The 22,117-nt window shown below is 43.9% G+C and overlaps 1 long non-coding RNA gene across 1 annotated transcript; it reads left to right on the top strand.

Annotated features, from left to right (window-relative positions):
* The first annotated feature begins 457 nt into the window (after positions 1-457).
* On the top strand, positions 458-21,568 carry LOC128327615 (uncharacterized). Its single transcript, XR_008308703.1, has 4 exons — positions 458-562; positions 2,210-2,353; positions 5,407-5,454; positions 18,636-21,568. It is a non-coding gene; the product is annotated as an uncharacterized LOC128327615 (long non-coding RNA).
* The last annotated feature ends 549 nt before the right edge of the window (positions 21,569-22,117 follow it).

The raw sequence follows: 22,117 nt of genomic DNA, 5'->3' as shown, positions 1-22,117 counted from the left end.
AGTACCTTCGGGGTTAGGTCAGGAAACTGGAGAAACAATTCAGGAATGTAGGCCCAGTAATGAAATGAGGTTGCAGGAACATTCACAAGCTTTGCAGGCTCATACGCTTAGCTGGTTCAAAATCTCATCACCAGATGTTTTATAGCTGCTTCCCTAATACACACAAGGATATCTTACATAGAATTAAAAAGGTTCATTTAGCAATAACTCCATTTTCTCCTTCTCCTTTCCCTCCCCTTTCCTTTCTGACTCCCCTGCCCCCCCGCACTCTCTCTACAGCAGGCCTGCTCAACTTAGGTCCCCCAGCTATTTTTGAACAACTCCCATAATCCCCAGCCACAGTGTCCAATAGCCAGCACTCATGGGAGTTGTAGTCCAACATCTGCAGGAGGGCTGAAGTTGAGCAGGCTTGCTCTACAGGATCCCCCTTGGGACAAATGTCCAAACAAAAGAACTGCAAAAGATGACTGGATAGAATACAACAGGCCTCAGCCTCAGTTTTCAAGCGGCAGTTAGGAAATATTGGAGAAGGCCTCCCTAAGATACATCAGGCCCAGACTGTGTAGGACTTTAATTACCAACATTTCTCATTGGGCTTAGAAACAATAGGCAACCAATGCAACTGGGCTAATTAATAATGGTTTTACTTGCTTTGAGAACTAGTTCCCATCAAAGTGAGCTGCAAAATACTACCCAAATTGCAGCTTCAAAACCACTTTCAAGGGTTGTCCCTTGAAAAATGGACAGGTGAAACCTCATGGTTAGTCAGCCAAAAGTACTTTTGTGTTCTCAGGAATAAGTGTCAATGTGTTAGCCCTAATAACAGCACATCCAAGACTATGGGATAGACAGTCACTCACATGCTCCCCTTTAAGACTGGTCTGTAAGATAGGAGAAAAACCACTATAAAATAGTGGGCAGTATCCAGACCAAATTACTCCTGAGCAGTCTCATTGAAATTAAGTCGTCCTATAGAGTAACTCCAGAGTAACTTAGTCTGGATGTGCTCACTGTATCCAATATTTTCCAATCATTGCTCAGAAATGAGGATGAAACAAATTCACATCTAATTCTACTGGTAATGAGGCAATTCCCATGACTGGGAGGGGAAGGCTGGTCCAACTCACCTTGCCCCCAGACAATTGCTGGAATGTTGCAGGGAATGTGGACTGTGTTCCCAGACTTTCTGTGCTGCATAGCACAGCGCGGAGCTCCAGAGGCCGGGACTAGGTGTCCCAGCCTCCAGATATCCCACAATACATCATAAGACACACACGGTGCATTGGGGGATTCCCCCAGGAGATGGGCACTCTAGGCATCCATCTCTGTGTCCGCTGTGGCTGAACGTAGTGAATACGTGATCCCAGAGCCTGGGTTAAGGGCTCACTCAAGCCTTTAACCTGGCTAAAAGCTGAGTTTAAAAGCTGGGCTAGGTGGCAGTTCCAATCCTGGCAATTCTTACGTGCAGCCTAACCCGACTGGGCTTTCCTAGCCTGGGCTGGGGTGCATGTGAGAACAGCTTCAGTCTCTCTTAATATCTAGGGCAAATTGTCCATTTTCATCCATTAGATGGCTTCATCGTGGGGCTATTTCTTGGGCACATTCTTGACAGACAGATATGTGTGGCCATCCAAAGCATTTTTTGTTATATAAATCTTATATATGCTAAAACACCTATCTATATAATAGCCAGCTCTTAATGTTCTGTCTTTATCATGCTTTCACAGTATCATGCTAGATAAACAGAAGTCAGGGAATTGGATTGAGGGGAGCAGCATCAGAGATCATTCTGAGAGCACTGAGGTCATTCACACAATCAAAAACTGTATTCTACCTGGGTTTGGGAACTGTGTGCACTCCCAGATTTTGGTTGTGTGGAAGCAAGGTAGGAGGAAAGCTGGGACAATAAGTGATTGTGTGGAAGCAAGGTAGGAGGAAAAGCTACCCAGTTTTTGATTGTGTGAATGACCTCATTGCCTTCTATCAATGATAAAACTAACTTGAGGCATTGCCTTCTTCCTCCCTTTCCTGAAGCCATCTCTTGGGTTAGGGGTAGCTTTCTCTACCCTCCCCAAAGTTAATGGCGAGACTGGGGACACTGCCTGAATGCACAGCACTGCTTGGCTTGGAACACAGTAAAAGGCAAAGAAAAGCTGTTGCTGCATCAGGTTTATTTCTATACATCTAAACGGACTTCATCTCCCAACAGGTGATGCTTACAACTCTGTTTACAGGCACTACTGTAACACACCACAGCTGTGTTCTGAATGGCTTCTCAGCAATCTGGCAGTGCGTGCTTTCCCCTCATTCAGAGCACTGGAGAAGAGTAGTGAGGAAGAGGAGGAAAATAACTGTACGGTGTCCACCAAAAGAAGCAAATAAGTGGGGGAAGGGTTGCAGTGGGAGGAAGAGGTGGGTGGAACGAGAATAGAGCAATGCGTAAGGTATGGGCATGAACTGGTGGAATGTAAAGAAGATGGGGCCAGGCCTTCCTTCCTTAAACCTTCCTATCCTACCTATTAAAAATATTTGTTTGGTTTTTTAGATTTCTAATATTGCTCAACTGGCCCAAGTCCTCAAAGCAGTTTACAAAAAGAACAAACCGCATAACAAAAATCTGAAACAACAAAAGCACATATAAACAAACAACTCTAAAGGAATAAAAGCAGCCAGTAGAGCCAATATAGTGCCAGCACAGATTAGGAAATAAGAAATTACAAGTTAAATGCTTGTTGGAAGAGGAAGTTTTTGTCTGGCACCTAAAAATACACAAAGAGTTTGCCAGGCGTATCACCCTAGGGAGGACATTCCACAGATGGGGGCCCACTACCAAGCACTATTGTGAGTGGTGGCCTTCAAAGCAGAGCCTTCTCTGAGCTTAAAGAAGACAAATTTAATAGACAATTTGCAAAATAACATATTTATCCTTCAAGAATTACTGTGAATATTATACCCAGTGTTAACAACATAATTGTTAATAGCAACTTCCCACTCCCAAATCCCATTATAAACTTGTTTGGCCTGTTTTCCAGAGTGCCCTAGCCAAGATTGAACACAAATAAATGCATTTGATCTATTTGGGGCGGGGGGGCAGGGGCGGGTGGTGGTGGTGGAGAACAGGTAGGTGGGTGAAGGACCTAAACTGTGTCGTGCTTATCCTTTTTGAAAGGGATCCTAGAATACTATTGCATATCCCTTCTGGGCTCTTTAGATGTTAACACAGCAATGGCTGCATTTGATTGATGGATGAGGACTTGTCCCTTGTTATTCTTTGAATTAGAAGTGCTTTCATCTTCCCAAATGAAAGGCAATAGGTGGTCAGATGATAGATATATGGAAAGGTGAGACCAATTAAATTAGTTCACACATTTAGACTAATATTTTGGCTGCCTACTACTGAGAAGTTTAAGCCAACTTGAAGGCAGGAGTGGAAAGGAATTGCCCCTTTCTCTGAGAAAAGAAAAGCAGCTTTAACTCACTAGTAGGGGGCTATATATGCAATATGATATTTTTTTTCCAAGTTTGGTCCTGGCTGTGAGCTGCACAGCCAGACATTTCTCCTTGCTTTTTGTTCCATAACTATGAATAGAACCTCAAAGCCTTTTAATAAAAACTCTGTGTGTATGCCTATGCTTAATAAAAGATTTATCCCACTTTGACCCTATTAAAAAGATTTTCTTTCAATCTGGTGAGACTTGACTACTTTTGATTAATCACAGCTGACCCTCCCCTCCCCAAATTTACATTTCATTAAAATGATTAATAGAAGTGTCATAATCCAGTTCCATAAAATAATAATTTCATTATCCCTCAGAGAAATGCCAAGTTCTGGAGCTTTTCAGGTGGCATTGTCATCTCAATCTGACTTCTTGATATTTGGCAGCCATCCAGAAATCACATCACTTCAATTTAGCACTTTTACTTCTCCCTGAACTCTTAGCAACTATAAATTAGAAATGAGAATCCTACACAAGCAGACCTTATAAAGGGATGGAGGGGTTAGTGCAAATTAACAGCAGGGCTGCCTGCTTAAATATTTGTAGCTGATTACTCAACTGAATGCCAATCAATTGTATTTACATAAATTTGCATATTATACAGATCAATATAGACACGATATTGTCTAGGCAACTGTCCCTATTCAACCCCAGCACAGCATCTCTCCAATGGCTGTTGCTGTTGTCCACCTTGTGTTTTGTTTTAGATTGTGAGTCCTTTTGGGACAGGGAACCATCTTATTTATTATGTATTTTTCGATGTAAACTGCTTTGTTCAATTAATCACTATCTTTATTTTGGTCTTTGACCAGCATAAGGTAGAAGGAACATAGAAGCTATAAAGTTAAAACTATGACAATAATAACAATGAGGTCTATGCAACAAATATTTGTTGTAGCAGCAGCAGCAGCAGACAGAGGTGGCCGGTGAGGGCAGTGTTGGGTGGGGGGAGTGGTGAAATGTACCTTTAAAAGACATCACCATTGATACAGGCGGCACCTGGAAGGAGCCAGGAGTAGCAGTGCCCTGCCCAGCATCCCACGTGGCAGCTCCTCTGCCTGCTGCACTCATCTGGCCTCTGCACATGGCTGGCGGCCATTAGTGTTGCTGACTATGCAAATGGCCGTCGTGCATGTGCAGAGACCAGATGAGTGCAGTAGGTGGGGGCAGGCATAGTGTGGGACGCCAGGAGGGGTGACACTGCTCCGGGAAGCTTCTAGGTGCCGCCAGTATCAACAGTAATGTCTTTTAAAGGTACCTTTAACCCCCTCCACAACACCACCTTCACCGGCTGCCTCTAGTGGTAGTCATCGTAGTAGTAAGGCCTTGTGCCTGATGCAGCAAGGCTCTTCTTGAGTTCTTGTATTCTATAATTTTTCACCAATATTTTCACCAGAATATTCCCTAGTCCAATATCACCTCAATGAAAGCCAAAATGCTACCAAAAACAAGCACATTCAAATCCCATCAGTCTTTCTGAAAATTCAGAATCTGTCAGGTTAATAGTAGGATGGAACCAAAATGCTCCCCTGCATTGTGGAACTTAGTCAGGTCAAGGGGTCAGGTCAGGTCAAATCTATGTGGGAAGATGATGAAGTTACATGGGGAGAGAAGAGATTCATCATGGCAAAGTTCAAATGGCCTGTTTTTGAAGCTATTTAAGATTAAATCTCCCCCCAAAAAAAAAAAAAGCATTGCATTTAAAGAACATTGCTATGGTTTCTTATTAACCTAACAACCAAAGATACAGGTGTTCCTGAGAAATAATCACATGGGATCTGAAATACAGTAAGAGGCAAATGTCCCTCCCTCACAAATGCTACCTCTAATGGCTTCATCTTGAAATGTAAGATTTATATAAGTTGGGAATAAAGCTGAAAATAAAATAAACTTTATATTTCTGTTTCAGCACATCTGGCATGGAGAGGAAGCACTGGGCACATCAGTGGCCTGTATGGTATTGTACCTTTCAGCCTTCACCAATGATTCAGGATCAGTTTTGGAACTATAGTGTTCCCATGTTATAATTGTGGGACTGTGGTATGGAGAAAATATGGATACACACCTGTGTATCTATATTATCTTTGAATAACATGGATACACTTTGAATAATATGGATAACCTGAGCTGACAACTTTTTTTTTAATGGCCCCTGTGCTTTTAACAGTAGCATGATCAGCAAACATGTACAGGTTACAGAAGTCCTATTCAGATTAGAGAGCCAGCGTGGTGTAGTGGTTAGAGTATTGGACTAGGACCGGGGAGACTCAAGTTCAAATCCACATTCAGCCATGTGGGTGACTCTGGGCCAGTCACGTCTCTCTCAGCCTAACCTACTTCACAGGGTTGTTGTGAAAGAGAAACTCAAGTATGTAGTACACCGCTCTGGGCTCCTTGGAGGAAGAGCAGGATATAAATGTAATAATAATAATAATAATAATAATAATAATGGCTTTTGGCTTAAACACCTAACAAGCCTTCATAAACAACTACCAAAACAGTTCAATCACATTTTGCAAGGAGGTGATATTGAACAATGGCTAACAACTGGGAAAACTCATCTCATAATGAAAGACCCAGCAAAAGGTGCAGTTCCAAGTAATTATAGACCGATCACCTGCCTGCCAACCATGTTCAAATTATTAACTGGAATAATAGCAGATGAAGTGATGCAACACTTATTAACTAACAAACAGCTTCCAGTTGAACAGAAAGGAAATTGCCCAAACACCAGAGGCACAAAAGACCAGCTGCTGATTGACAAAATGATTTTAGAAAATTGCAAGAGAAGAAAAACCAATCTAAGTGTTGCATGGATTGACTACAAGAAAGCCTTCGATTTATTGCCTCACACATGGAAACCAAAATGTTTAGAAACAACTGGTGTCAGCAAAAACATTCAGATATTTATTTTTAAAAAGCAATGAGCATGTGGAGTACACAGTTAACAATCAATGGCGAGACACTTGGACAGGTTAGCATTAGAAGAGGCATTTTCCAAGGGGACTCACTATCCCCTCTGTTGTTTGTAATCACCATGACCCCACTTTCACAATTACTAAACAAAACAGGCCTCGGATACCAAACATCTAAAACATCAAGTAAAATCAACCATCTGCTGTACATGGACGATCTGAAGTTGTATGGAAAGTCCCAGTCAGAAATTGAATCACTGCTAAGCACTGTCCGTATATTCAGTAGCGATATAGCAATGGAGTTTGGACTAGACAAGAGTGCTGCATTAATAATGAAAAGAGGAAAAATAAGAAAAACAGAAGGAATAGAACTGCCCAACGGAAGCAAGATCAAGAACCTGGAAGAGAAAGAACATTACAAATACTTGGGCATTCTCCAGGCTGATAACATTGCACACACTGAAGTTAAAAGAAAAATTGGAAGTGAATACATCAGGAGAGTTAGAAAAACCCTAAAGTCCAAACTTAATGGCGGGAACACCATACAAGCCATAAACCCCTGGGCTATACCTGTTATCAGATACACTGCAGGAATAATAGACTGGACCCAGGCAGAGCTAGAGACGCTGGATCGTAAGACCAGGAAAATAATGACCATCAATCATGCTCTGCACCCCCGCAGTGATGTCGATAGGCTATACCTCCCTGGCAGCTCAGGTGGAAGAGGAAAGCTGCAAGTCCATCAAACAGCAGAGGAGGAGAAATGAGGCCTTGAAGAATATATCAAGGACAGTGAAGAAGATGCACTTCAAATGGTCAATAACGAGAAACTATTCAATACCACTGAAAGAAAGCAGGCCTACAGGAAAGAACAAGTCAAGAACTGAGCAGAAAAATGGAAAAATAAGCCCCTGTATGGTCAATATTTCCACAATATAAGTGGAAAATCAGACATCACCAAGACCTGGCAATGGCTTAAGAATGGCAACTTGAAGAAAGAAACAGAGGGTTTAATACTGGCTGCACAAGAACAGGCACTAAGAACAAATGCAATAAGAGCCAAAGTCGAAAAATCCACAACAAACAGCAAGTGCCGCCTTTGTAAAGAAGCAGATGAAACAGTGGACCACCTAATCAGCTGTTGTAAAAAGATTGCACAGACTGACTACAAACAAAGGCATGACAAGGTAGCAGGGATGATACACTGGAACATCAGCAAAAAATACAAGCTACCTGTAGCCAAAAATTGGTGGGACCATAAAATCGAAAAAGTGGTAAAAAATGAAGATGTAAAAATATTATCGAACTTCCGACTACAAACAGACAAACATCTGCCACACAATACACCAGATATAACTGTAGTTGAGAAGAAAGAAAAACAAGTTAAAATAATTGACATAGCAATACCAGGGGATAGCAGAATAGAAGAAAAAGAAATAGAAAAAAATCACCAAATACAAAGATCTACAAAATGAAATTGAAAGGCTGTGGCAGAAAAAGACCAAAATAATCCCAGTGGTAATTGGTGCCCTAGGTGCAATTCCAAAACAACTTGAAGAGCACCTCAACACCATAGGGGCCACAGAAATCACCATCAGCCAATTACAAAAAGCAGCTTTACTGGGAACAGCCTATATTTTGCGACAATATCTATAACAACTGACAATAAAATTCAGCCATCCCAGATCCTTGGGAAGGACTCGATGTCTGGATAAAACAAACCAGTCAATAACACCTGTCTGACTGTGTAAACAAGAAAAAATAATAATGTGCTAATTCCCTGGATGCAATACACAGGCACAGCAAGGCTGGAGAGGGGCCCGGGACAAAAAGTGATGGACCCCTGCCCCCCTTCTTCTCCGGAGAGGCGGGATGGGGAAAGCAAAGAGCAGTTGTCACTCAGCTGGTGGGCCCAGGGACATTCGCCCCCTCGGTTCAATTATAGCTACGCCCCTGGAAGTGTGCTTTGCAGCCCTGCCCTGCTGTGGACATAATTTGAAACCCTGCTCCCTGCTCCCCACAAGGTTTGTCTGAAGAGACAAATACGGTACTCAAGAAAATATTCTCTCCATCATTTGGTCTGCTGAAGGATGGGGCGGGCAGTATTCTGAATCATGAAAAACATCACTTCCTGAGTACAACATTTTGCTCTTCAGACAAATGCTGTAAGAGTGATGCATCAGGGGATGAGCTGCAAGTGTGAGGCAAGTCTTTGAGATGCACTTCTGTGGATGCTGTACCTGAATAAAGCACCCATGGAATTAGATTGCCTGAACACGGCTAATGTTTATCTCCATGCTGTGAAAAGCTTCACTTACTGACTTCTGTAGATCATACTTCCATTGATGCCACAGGGCTGGTCAGGGCATGTTTAGGTCCCTTATCAACCCTGGAAACATGGCTGGTGCCACAATTATGCTGCAAAGGAACTTAGGGGGAAGCTGATGCTGTTCTAGCACAGGGCCAGGACCGAGTTTCAGTGTGACTCTACTCTTCATCTGTGTGCACTGGGAGAAGAGCAACATGTCATAGGGTTGAGCTGCTAATATTGAGTTTAGTGTGCAAACTGGTTGATAGTGCTCTTGAAATTTGAGGACAACCTAGTTCATTACTGCTGTACCTTTCCATTGCTTTTGTTCATGTGTAAATTTCTGCCTGTTTCAATATATTAGAATCCATTTAGATGACATTAAAATGGAGAATTCTCCACTGGATACATTTAATTTCAATTACACTTAAGGAGTTTTAAAATTGGCATGTTTAACATAGTGCAATTCCCATGACAGCTGTAGAAACTGAAATTAAAGGGAAAATAATTGAGTATATTTTTTGGTATTACTTTTAGAATGGCACAGAGCTTTAAGATTTCTGTGTGAAAAGAAACACAATTTCCCCCTAACTATACATCTCTGAAGTCCAGTGTGTCCCCTCCATGTGTCCCTGCCATGTTACTATCAGATCTCAGGGCCAACTAATTGTGAGTGAGGTTGGGAGATCTGTTACTAGATCTACCATGGTATTTTTTTAAAAGGTAAAAGCAACCACAGGGGATAGGACTGGAGCTGAGATGCTGGGGTGTGGGTGTGTTGGTTAACTCTGTCTGTACTGATTCGTTTTCTGGCTTTGACTTCCAATCAGTTTGTGATCTCTTTCTTCCTTGGTTGGCTTATCATCATACAAATCAAGTGTTGTCATGGGCAACTGTGCCCCCATTGGCTCAGGGGAGGGAGGGGGAACAAAAAAAGAGGGAATTTCAAAATGTATTCAAAGGGACTGGGAGGCAGAGAGAGCCCTTATGCCTCTCTTGAAGAGGATACATCAGGAGGGGAGAAAGGTAGGTTTGATTTTGTGGTTTTCTGTTCTCAGCACTGAGTATAATATGCTGTGCTATTGCTACAATAACTATCTGGATTTTCTCGATCTCAGATTGACAAAGGAAGAATTTGAGTGTCTGCCTTCCTTGAGTTGTGATTTGTTTTGTTTGTGAGATGGTGTTGTGATGAGAAATTGACAGTGGCAGCTGTGTGTGTGTGTCTGTGTGTGTGTGTAATACTTCTTGGTGATTGTTGTGATGAGATCCATGTCTGGCCTTCAGACTAACTTGTGGTCTGTTCTGGTCTGCTCTGTAATCTGCATTCATTGCAAGGTGTACTCAGTCAGAAATGAGGCATAAGTTGCTCTAGTTGAGTGCATGGTTATGCTTGCTGCTAAGGGTGCCGTGGTGGCAGCTATTGCAATGCTAGGAATGCAAGGAGTCATAATTGTGTGTGATATAACAACCTGTGCCAATGCTGTTACTGCAGTACAGGCACTGGGCTGTCAGTAGATTCTATGGGGGTTTTTTTTGGGCGGGGGGGAGGTTAGTTTTAAGAAAAATGCCCGCTTGCCTGTTTCTTTTATGGTTTGGGTGATCGGTAGCACCCACCATGCCCTGCCATCTAAACCTCTTTGGTGTCCCTAGGAGCTACCCATGTGGAACAATAGGGTGTTTCAAGTTTCCCCATTCTTCCCTATGGCCAAAACACTCAAAACATTTTGAGTTGTTTCACCACAACAGCCAGTTCAACCACTGTTTTGGTTCAAACATTTAGGCCATTTTGCATTTAATTTCGAGCTCAAAACCAAACACAAAGTCCATTTCATACACATCCCTACTACAGAAGTAAGTTGGCCATCAGAACTGCTGAGAGGAAATTTGTGTTAGCTTCTGCACCTGAGCCTCAGAGAGTAATTTGCCTGTGCTTTCTGTTGCTGTTCTCAGGTCTATAGATGAAATGTGGTGTGTAAAGGGGGGTGGTAAAAATCTGCTGAAAAGGCAATGCATTCTTTAAAGTCCTATGACCTCCATGAGAGAAATGAAACTGACATATTTGTCCCAGCAAGTGAAGGGCATCTGTATTCGTTCAAACAAAAAAGAGCAATTTCTGGGATAAACAGTACCATTTTCATGCTTCTTGTTTAAGATATGACAATAACAAAGAAATCCTGAATTGTATGCTCTTTCTGGTAAGAAAAAAAAAAAAAAGCCAAGTGAGCAATTTGAGTCATTTTTATGTCTCTCAGATGAGTACTCTAGAGGAACATCCTTTGAGGCAGACAAATGATCCGAGACAGCTCCCAAAAGGAACAATTATATACATATGCACCTGCTTGCTGTTATGATGATTCAGTCAAAAGCAGTTGTGAATGTTTCTCTGAGTTCTATAAAGCTGTCAACCTTTCAGGAAGGGGAACAACTTTGTTCTCCTGGGACCCAACTAGACATGATTTTAATTTTATCATTAGCTCTGGTGTGCTCACTCTTTCTTTTTTCTATAAATAGCATGTACTGGGGGTGGGGGGGCGGGATCCAAATTCACAACAGGGGATAACGATAAAGCCTTCTAACACCATCTCACCATAGTCCCAATCCAAATTGCCTTCCCCAGTCAAGCTATTTATCATGGGTGGGATGAGGGATCTAGTCAGGTAGGCATGCTGGCCATGCCTAGGGCAATACTTGATTCTCATCAAGTTAGTTGTTTGAAAATGGAAAGCAAAAGAAAATTTTAAAACAGCAGACTGGATTGAGATAATTGCAAATGTTCAATCAGTTTGAACTGAGATCATTGCAAATATTCAATCAGTTGGTATCGGATTCAAGTAGAAGTTCTGCTAAATCCTGTTACTTTCCCCATCTTCAGAACAGAAATATTTGGAATATAATATTTATTTTATACATCAGAATATAGCACATGCTGCTGCACAACATATAAGGAGATGAGTATCTGCCCTGAGAAGGTCTAAAATCCAACACAGCGGAAACAACACAAGAAGGGGAGGGAGGTGGAATCAGGAGTAAACAGGGGAAGAATGTGCAATTATTTCAGTTACATGTACTCATAGTCACAGTACACAGTATGGGAACTAGGTGGTTGAGCGAAAGACTTCATTTAAAAGGTGGGTTTTGAGGAGGCGTTTGAAGGGTGCAAGAGAGGGAGCATCTCAGAGGTGTTCTGGGCAGGTATTTCAAGTATAAGAGTCAACAAAGGAGCATTTATTTGATGGAGCAGATCTTCAGACAACTGAAGATGGCAGAGAAAGGTCATATTGGAATATAGTGGGTAGGGGTGTGTCCGAACCGGTCTGGAGGCCATTCTAAAGGCCTCCGAACTTCCAGACCAGTTCGGACTTGGCCGGTCCGGGTCTGGGTGGCGGGTCTTCCTTTAAGGGCGGGAGGGCTTGCTTACCCCTCCCGCCTCTTTGCCCCCTCCAGCGCCTATATTCTATTGTATAATTGGGGCGCTGGAAACCAGCCGCCCCAGCCGCCTCCGCTGCCCCCCCCCCGCGAGCGGATTAGGGGCAAAGGAAAGTCTCAGGCCCAACTGGGGCCTTGGGTGTGCGCGCACGCGCGATAGGACTCCGGATCTAATGGAACTTTTGCCGGAGGCCCGGTCTACCCGCCGGGAAGAAGCCGGGTAGACCGGGCCTCCGGTGAAAGTTCCATTAGATCCGGAGTCCTATCGCGCGTGCGCGCGTGCCCAAGGCCCCAGTTGGGCCTGAGACTTTGGCAAGAGAGGAGCTCTGTTCGCGAGCTCCTCTCTTTTTTTGGCAAACATGGTGAGCACTCGGGGGGGCGGCGGGCGGGAGGGTGGCAGTAGCTTTCCTTTGCCTCTAATCCGCTTGTGGGGGGGTGGCGGAGGCGGCTGGGGTGGCTGGTTTCCAGCACCCCAATTATACAATAGAATACGGGCGCTGGAGGGGGCAAAGAGGCGGGAGGGGTAAGCAAGCCCTCCCCGCCCTAAAAGGAAGGCCCCCCTTCGGTGCCGGTCCGGAGTGCTCCGGACCATGCACATCCCTAATAATGGGATATAAGACTGGAGAGAGAAAGGAGGGCAAGAGCATGGAGGGCTTTGAAAAAGTCCATGAGATTGTGCTGGATCCAGAAGCAGACAGAAAACCAGTGTAGGGATTTAAGGAGGATTAGAGCAGGCATGGACAGTCCTTGGCCCCTGCCACTTCTGGAAGCTTGAAAGGAGGCAGGCAGTCATTACACATTTGAAACCCTCGCTTTACATATATAAGGAGTGGCCCATACACTAGGCAAACTAGGTGGTCACCAAGGGTACCAAGTGGGCACCAACAGTCTGGATCATGTACCACCTGGTAGGTCAAAAGCTGGGCTGGCCCACCTGCTAAGCAGGCCAAGATGGCTGCCTGGGGCAGGCATGCACACCTCCTGTCATCTGAGTGGGCAGGCAACTGAGCAGGTGCTCCTCATCCCTGTCGGCAACCCGGCCACCCACTTGCTCTCTTTGCCACCTCCTCCAGCTGTTCCTGCCACTGCCAGCTGCTTCTGGGCAGCCAGCCTGCTGCAGCATGTTATATTCACATTGCCGCATTGTGCGGCAATGCCATTATAATGCACTGTGGCAGTAAAATGATGAGGACAACAAGTAGGCAGGTAGGAGGGTGACAGGGACTGCCCCCCACCCTGCCCGCCCACCTGCTCAGATGACAGGAGGCTTCCACTCATATGGGTGAAGAGGCGGGAGGGCCCGAATGGGCAGAGAGGGTGGGGTACCAATGACAGTTTGCTTCACCTGAGGTGCCAGCAATCCTTGGGCAGATCCTGGGAGTGACACAGATATATATTTGTTTTAAAATGTGATCTGTGACCATTTGGGACAGGGTAGGTTCTAAATATATTTATGTATTTATTTAGCAAATTTATATACCACCCCAAAATCATGTTTCTGGATGGTTCACAATTTAAAAAACAACAAATTAAAACAAGATTGAAAAGTTAAAACAATTTAAAATCCCACACAATGTTAAAACTGTTAGAAAAAATATAAATATAATGTAAAAACTATAACTCTAATTAAATGCCTGGGTGAACAAATGTGTCTTAACTGCCTTTTAAAGGGTTATCAGAGATGGGGCGGCTCTTAATTCAACAAGGAGCACATTCCAAAGCCTCAGGGCAGCAATGGAGAAGGCCCATTCTTGGGCAGCCACCAGATGAACCGGTAGCAACTGTAGACACACTTCTCCAGATGATCTTAAAGGACAGTGAGTGTCATGGCGAAGAAGACATTATCATAAAAACTGGGGGCCTAAGCTGTTTAGGACTTTATAGGTTATAATCAGCACCTTGTAATTTGCCCAGAAATTTATTGGCGATCAGTATAGCTCTTTCAACACAGGAGTAATATGGTCTCTCCAAGATGACCCAGAGACCAACATGGCTGCCACATTCTGTACCAACTGCAGTTTCTGGACTATGTACAAAGGCAGCCCCACATAGAGCACATCGCAGTAGTCAAGTCTGGAGGTTACCAGCATATGTAATACTGTTCTAATGCTGAAAAATGGGCACAGCTGGCACATCAGCCGGAGCTGATAAAAAGCACCTCTGGCCACCACCTCAACTTGGGACACTAGGGAGAAGTTTGGATCCAGAAGCACCCCCAGACTGCGTACCTGTTCCTTCTGGGAAAGTGTGACCCCATCCAGAACTGGTAGATCAAAATTGTCTCCTGAGTTCTGATCCTGCACAATATGTACCTCCATCTTATCTGGATTCAGTCTCCATTTTTTTATCCCACATCCAACCCATTACCTCTCCAGGCAGGCATTTAGGGAAATTATGCCTTCTCCTGATGATGCTGACATGGAGAAATGGATTTGGGTGTCATCCGCATACTGATAACACCTTGCACCAAATCTCCTGATGATCTCTCCCAGTGGTTTCATGTAGATGTTAAAGATCACTGGAGACAATATAGAGCCTGGGGGGCCCCAAATAAAAGATTCAGACTTTGAAGAGCAACAGTCTCCAAGGGACAACATCTGGAATCAGCCTGAGATATAGGAGTGGAACGACCTCAAAGCAGTGCCTCCCACCCCCAACCCACCACTCAGTATCAGAAGGATACTATGGTCAATAGTATTGAAAGCTGCTGAGAGATCCAAAAGAACCAACAGAGCCACACTCCCTCTGTCAATTCCCAATTGAAGATCATCCATCAGGCTGACCAAGGCAGTCTCCACCCCATAGCCCACCCGAAAGTCGGTTTGAAATGGGTCTAGATAATCTGTACTATCCTAGACTGCCTGGAGCTGGGAGGCCACCACCTTCTCAATTACCTTGCCCAACCACTGATGTTTGGAGACAGGACTGTAGTTGCTTAACTCTGAGGCATCCAAGGCAGACTTCTTCAGAAGAGGTCTAATAATTGCCTCCTTGAGACAAATAATAAATCATTTAGGTGGTAACAGCATCTAATGAACATAATTCTGATTCTATCGAAGTTCCTTCAGTGCACCATTGCATGCAAAAGGGAAATAATTTCAACCATTGATTCTAGCTCCATCAAGAAGTAAAACTGAACTTTTTCAAAACAGTTGGACAACTCCTGAAAGTGGTGAATTTAGCTGCTGTTAGGCTTGGAGCCCGCTGGGATCCACTCCTCGGCATACAGAAATTATACACTGATGCAAATGTAGAGAAAGATTCCAGATGTAATAATTTGTCTTAATGTTATCTGCACAGCTCAATTCATATCAGATATTCTTTCTGCAGCTGAGCTGCTTGGAAGAGATGCCTCCCATCTTGTGTTAGACATTTTAAAAAATGTTTTAAGCCATGATGATTGTAGAGAGGGACTTTCATCTACAGCGTAAGACTCTGTTTGAATGTTTGTCTACAAATATCTTCTACATTTATTATGCATTCAAGGGATGGGGACAAAATGTTCTGTACACGCTCACACACTCACCTTTTTCAAGAGCTGTTTGCTGTTCATTTGGCAGCTGTTTCAGCAACATTGTTCTTTTTGAAACTGCATCTTCTTCCTGGGAAATGTGATCCCTACGTTATCATGTAACCAAATCTGACTAGCTATGTGGCATCGAGACATTATCACGTTCACTGTAGCCTTATTTAAAAGACCAGCAGGGTACACTGAATGCATGCTAGCAGGGAAATGTGGCTATTGTGCTGATCCTGTTCCCAGTTTCTGTCTGTTCAGCTGAATCTCTGTACATGTATAACCTATGTATAGGCTGCTCATGTATAGGCTATTCAGCTGAATGAATGTAGAATGCATAGCCTAAAACCTATTAGCATGTAAGCTTTGTATGCATTCAGACAATTGTGCAGAGGAAACCTACTCACAACCAAGTTGTATGCACGTAGGTAGTGTACAGAAGTTTGGCTAAATATGCTCCCTTCATCCCAGCATTCAGTTAACATCAGTTCACATGTAGTCTGATCAGGGCTATAATGAACATGATGATGTCACAATGCCATGTAGTCAGCCACATCTGGCCATGTGCTGACATCACAAAGCAAATTCAGAGTGAGGGCGTTCTGTATTCACCAACTCATTCACATGTTTTCACAGTGCCCTCCCTCCAGAAATGATTTAGGTTTTGTTGAAAACTCTCCCTTTCATTCAGCCCTACCCAAAAGATTGTTTTTGAATAGAATACATCATTAATAGTATGCAGCTATTTACATGAATGCTGAAAGCATTGCACACTGGATCTGTACACTTGGCCAATTAACTGAATGCAGACTGAACAGGGTCCAAGTTGATGGGAGCCAGCCAAAAATGGTTCTCTCACATCTCTTAATGGAATTTTAGAATTGCCAGAGGCAGCTTTAAAGAAATTTAGACCTGTGTTATCCAACACATGGATCCGGAAGTGAGTTAAATTCAAATAGGTGTAGAAGCTAATAAACTATAAAATTTAGGCACAGCAAACTTCTCTATTAAAATATACTAGGTTTGAGAGGTAATTTAGTGCTGAGGACACAATATAAACCCCGCCCCCCAGTAAAAATGCTGAGGTGATCTGGAAAGAAAGATAGAAAGCCTTTAGAGAGGTATCCAAAAGAAAATGTGTTGTAATAATGGGTGGCTTAGATTATTCTTGCATAGACCAGTCTAATTCATGTTCAGTCAATGAAAAAGATCCAGTCCTGGACTTAATCTAAGGTGGTGCCCAGGAACTGGTGTGAGAAGTAAGTGTTGTTGAACCAACAGAAACAATGACCACAGTTCTATCAAATTTGACATATGTGTAGGTGGGAAATTGCCAAGGAAATCCAACACAGAGACATTTGATTTCAAAAGAGAAAACTTCTAAAAATGAGACTAATAAAAAGAATCTGAAATGGAAAGTTAATATCTTTCCAATATGCTTGAAGGTTATAGAAAACTATAATAATGAAAGCTCAACTAGAATGTATATTATGGAACAGGAAAGGTAACCCAGTCACGCATGGTAGGGGTATGCACAAAACTGGAAAACCTTGTTCGGCTTGAATCGAACTAGACTCGAGCTGAACTGGGTCTTGTTTGGTTTTGTGCAGACTGGAGCCAGGCCCGGTTTGGTTTGCGTTCAAACCAGTTTCGGCCCAGCTTGGGGTGGGGGCTGGTCAAATTGTTTTTAAACCATGGTGATGTACCACCACTGAGGGCTTTGGTGAGTTCGAGCAGTGCTGCAGTGGCCACAGCAGGGGTTCTGTATGCTCCCCCTCCCCCCACTAGCCTTCAGCCCATTTTAGGGCTGGTTTGACCTAGGTCACGTGGATGGCCAGTATGCATGCACACAGGGCCAAAATGGCTTGGACTGGATCCTGGGGGCAATGGTCAGAGGGGGAGCCGGCAGGGACCCCTCCGACCACCACAGCACCCCCCAAGGCCACCAAAGCCTTCAGCAATGGTACGTCTCCATTTAAAAAAACACAATTTTACCACCCCCTCAAACCAGGCCCGAACTGGCTTGGCTCACAGTTGAGCCTTCATGCTGAGCCAACTCAAGCATCTACAGCATGGTTATGGGACATAGTCAAGAAAGCTATAAAAGGCAAGGAGGATACCTTCAGAAGTCTTGCCCAAAAGAGAAGAACAAAAAGGAACACAAACTAGAGGCACAGATGACTATTAAAGTTTTTATCATTCCAAGAAATGTTTTACCCAGGAAATATCTCTTGGACTTAGCCTTCTGCATCTCTGCAACAAACAGGGCATGTATGGAAATAAGGACAGGAACGCCTTGGATTTTGTATATGCCCAAAGCATGGTATTGCTGACCAAATCTTGCTGCTTTTATAATTTGTTCTTGATGCTCTTTGAACCAGTTTAGTTTTCCTACGAAAAATAGTAAATAAAGAGAGATTGTAATGACTACATTACTGTTTTTGCATTTGATAAGGTTATTGGGAAACATGTCCAACACTGGAAAATGGTGCCCGCCCCACACTTTTGCTCACAGCTGTTATAAACCTAAGCTATTAGCATTATTCAGTAAGTGTCTCAATAGCATTAAAGAAAATTGGATAAATAAGTCAAGTTGGTAGAATTTTCTCTTGGCAGTAGGTCCTTCCTGGCACACAGCATAACCTTGATTGACATACCTGAAGTAGCTTGACTTGGTGTGATTGACAAGGGATTAGGCTAACCTTAGCTCTCAAGAACAGATGAAGGGGCTGAAGGGGCTGGGCTTTTGCTTATTTGAGGGTTCTGTAGCTGTGGAAATGTCTGGCCTGCTTACAGATGCTGCTGGTGAGAAGCTGAACATGAAATAATCACAATTAACTAGTTTTTGCTTCATGCACAAGAGTTGCTGGTGTAATCACAGGAAGTAAAGGATTACTCAGGATACTGTTGTGTGTGTGTGTATTTGTTTGCAGCTTTATATGTGCTCATGATTCTATTTTGTTATTCAGGGGAACTTCCACAGGCCTGGTTCATATGTAACACCAAACTGGAACTAAACATGGCAGAGGTTGGAACTCCACTATGTCCGAACACGTGAAACTGCACTTTTGCAGCAAAAGCTACCTCCAGTTAACCTCGGCAAACTCCATCTTGAAGCTTCTGTTTGCACAAAGATTCGGCACTGAGACCTCTGGTTTGGCTGCTGAAGCATTATGTCTGACTCCGTTCTCCGCCATAACTGCAGTTTTGCGCTGATTTTCGAACCAGAACCATAGTGGAGGAGGTGCAGACCCACTCAGGGATGAGGCGCTACTCTATACCAACAGTGCTTCTTGCTGGCTGCTGCTTGGAGAACTAGCACTGCCTGTCCTGCCACCTATGTGGCTATGGAGTTGCCTGGCAACAGGGACGCTGCAGTGCCCCATTGCAGCCTTGCCATCCTCTCAATGGGAATTCCCTATTCCAACTCTGTCCCTCGCTCCCCCCACCTGGCAAGCAAGAGGGAAAGGGGACAGGATGACAGCATGGGCACCAAGTGCTTTGCTCCCCAAGAAGTAAGCGACAGTATCTTCTGTATACAATATGTGGTGTATGTTCACAAGCACAAACACTCCTAGTGGCAACATTAGCAGGGAACCCCGTCCCAGCACCGGGAAGGGAACATTTGGCATGTAGGGGGTTCCTGTGGTCAGGTTTAAAAAGCAGCCGCAAGCAGAGATCCTGGAGCAGCCAAGCTCTCTCTCTTTTTTAACAGAAAGGTTGGGGAAGGGGGCCCAGCCCCTTCATCATGGGTGTTATCGGTCCCTAGGCTTATTCATGAGAAGAACCATCTGCGAGGAGTGTGTGTGTGTGTGTGTGTGTTTGGGAATGCTCTTGTTGCATTCTGCAATCCTTCCCATCTTTGAGCACTAATGTAATATTTACTAGATGGTATTCGAGCACTTGCCACCCATTGTCCCATTGACCACTGTCAGACTCCCAGGGGACAGGGTGGACTCCTAGCCCTTCTTGAACTCCAGAATGACTGGGTAAGCATGTGCGTGCACATAAATGCACACACACACACACATACACACACACAGTCAGCTTCAGGAACAGCCAGGGGAGGAAGTTAGTTTGTCACGTGAGTCGTCCTCCTAGCTTGCTGAATTCAGCCAGTTCTCTCTCCTGGAGAATTCCCAGCTCCCATACTCAGAAACAGCCCATCATCAGCTGCCTTGTCTTTAAATACCCCAGTCCAGAGCTGACAGGGCTGAAAGCCTGCTTCCAGCCCCTCCACTTTCCTGACACTTCCTGTATCCTGCCACACCCAATCTAGCTGTACCTGGGAATTTTGAATGGGTTTAAAGGTCCATCCCAGAACCCAGTGTCTCACCTGTCAGTGCAAATGCTTGGGAGGCAGGCCTAAGTGGGTATTCTGGAGCAGCCAAGCGCTATTTTTTCCACTGAACGGTTGGGGAAGGAGGGGGGGCAGCCCCTTCCCAGGGGAGTGGTAGATTTTGCTATCTAGTCTGACTCATGAGAAAGGTCATCTGGCAGCACAAGTGTAAAATGTACTAGGTAGTACTCTTGTGAGTAGCTGTCGGACAGGATGACAGTACAGGCACCCCTTGCTCCCCAAGATAAACAAATGTGACCTTTGCATTCCCAACAAGCTAAAAGATTGTTCAAAGAATGGTTACCATTTCTTAATCCTTGCTCTGTGCTTTGAAGATTTCTGTTTTCCATGTTGAGCTAGAAGTCCCATCAAAGAAATTGAGATAAATATCCAGCCCTACCCTAAATGCTTCTTCCTGGCCCTTCTTCCTTCCTTCCTTCCTGGCCTGCCCCCTCACCCCCATCTATAAATTTTCCCAATCAGGGCATGCCCTCTTTTGTTTTTAGCTTGGAATTCCTGCTAGCTCTTATTAGCAAGCATAAGATCATTGTTTCAAACCCCCAAAGGCTCCTTCAGAGTGACTTTTCTGGTTTTCTGCATCTTCAGCATTTATGCTAAAGTTCCAAGCAAGTAGCAAACTTTAAAGCCTGTTTGCTGAGTCTCATCATTATCAGGCCACTGACTGTACTGTTCCTTCTACTGGCTAAGACGGAGAAGGGGAATCACCAGAATGAGTATGGCAAGTGATTTTGTGGAATCTTGCTTAGAATGTAACTTTCAAACTTCCCAGGATCATAACCCAGGGGCAACTATTATACAGACACATAGTGGGAGAAATATACTTTGCATAAACAAGTAGCTGGGGGCCAATTCACAAAAGTGAATTGATACATATAACAGGCAGGCAGTATATAAATATGATAGACAGATAGACAAATAGACAGACAGATGCAGCTGCGGATAAGCCTCGACATAGTGAGAACCTCCAGGTTGACTATAAAATTAAATTGGTAATTAATTGACTTGTTTTCTTTTTGTATTCTGCCCTTCCTCCAAGAAGCTCAGGCGTGTACAAGGTTTTCACCCACTAATTTTATCTCACAACACCCAGTGAGGTGTTTCAGGCTGCGAGATGGTGATAGGCCCAAGGTCACCAATGGTCTTCATGGTTGAGTGGTGATCTGAATCCTGATCTCCACTGGCCTAAGTTGGGCACTGTCTTCAACCACACCAGCTTCCTATTGGTTCTAAAATATGCTCCAACCACCTGCAGACAATTCCCAATTCAGCCCCACCATCAGTGCTGCCACCTGCTTGCTTACCCTCTATTAGCTTCAGATATTTTTTTTGTACAGTGCAATTAAGAACTAGGAAATCATAGTGCACCACAGATTCCTTGTTCTTTTTTGTTGCTACAAGAAGAAATAAGTTTCTGATACTGACAGATTATCTGTAGGTAGGCTGTAATTGGCGGCACTGTAAGAGTACTGGAAAGGATTCTCCACAGGAGACTCTGGAGCAGCTGTCAACTTGTAAATATAATAAATAAATAAATCATCCAGAGTAGTGCTAAACTGAATGTCTTCTTCATTCACTACCCAAAAGCAAAGATTTGGAGGGCAGCTCCTCTCCCAGAGTACATAATCCTATCTTTCCCCTTGGTTATTCACAACTGTTTCTAGCCATTGATGGCTGTATTCCTGAGTTTTGCTCAGTTTGGAAGGAGCTCTGGTGAAGTCAAGAGCCACACCAGGGAAGGCAGCAAACTTGATTTCCCCCCTCTAAAGACTTCTTGATTTATTTCTAAAGACAATAGCAAGCAAGCAAGCAAGCAAATAAATAAATGAATCAACAAGAAAACAAGGTGAGCTTGCCAGGGCTTGTCCTATGGCTCGATTTCTGGTTGGCTAGGGGTTTGTTTTTGACAAGGCAGTTTTAGTGTCAGTTGTGCTTGAGAGCCTGTGGGTGGAGATTAGTTGTCACAGCTTGTGCGTGGGGCCACAATCCTGAGTTTTGCTCAGTTTGGAAGGAGCTCTTGTGAAGTCTAGAGCCACACCAGATGAGCTTTGCTCACAGGGGTTTGCCAAGCTGTGGGTTTGTGCTTGGTGCAAA

Source organism: Hemicordylus capensis, chromosome 5 (assembly GCF_027244095.1).
Source record: "Hemicordylus capensis ecotype Gifberg chromosome 5, rHemCap1.1.pri, whole genome shotgun sequence".
In the NCBI taxonomy this organism is placed as follows: Eukaryota; Metazoa; Chordata; class Lepidosauria; order Squamata; family Cordylidae; genus Hemicordylus; species Hemicordylus capensis.
This window is presented reverse-complemented; position numbering and strand designations above follow the sequence as displayed.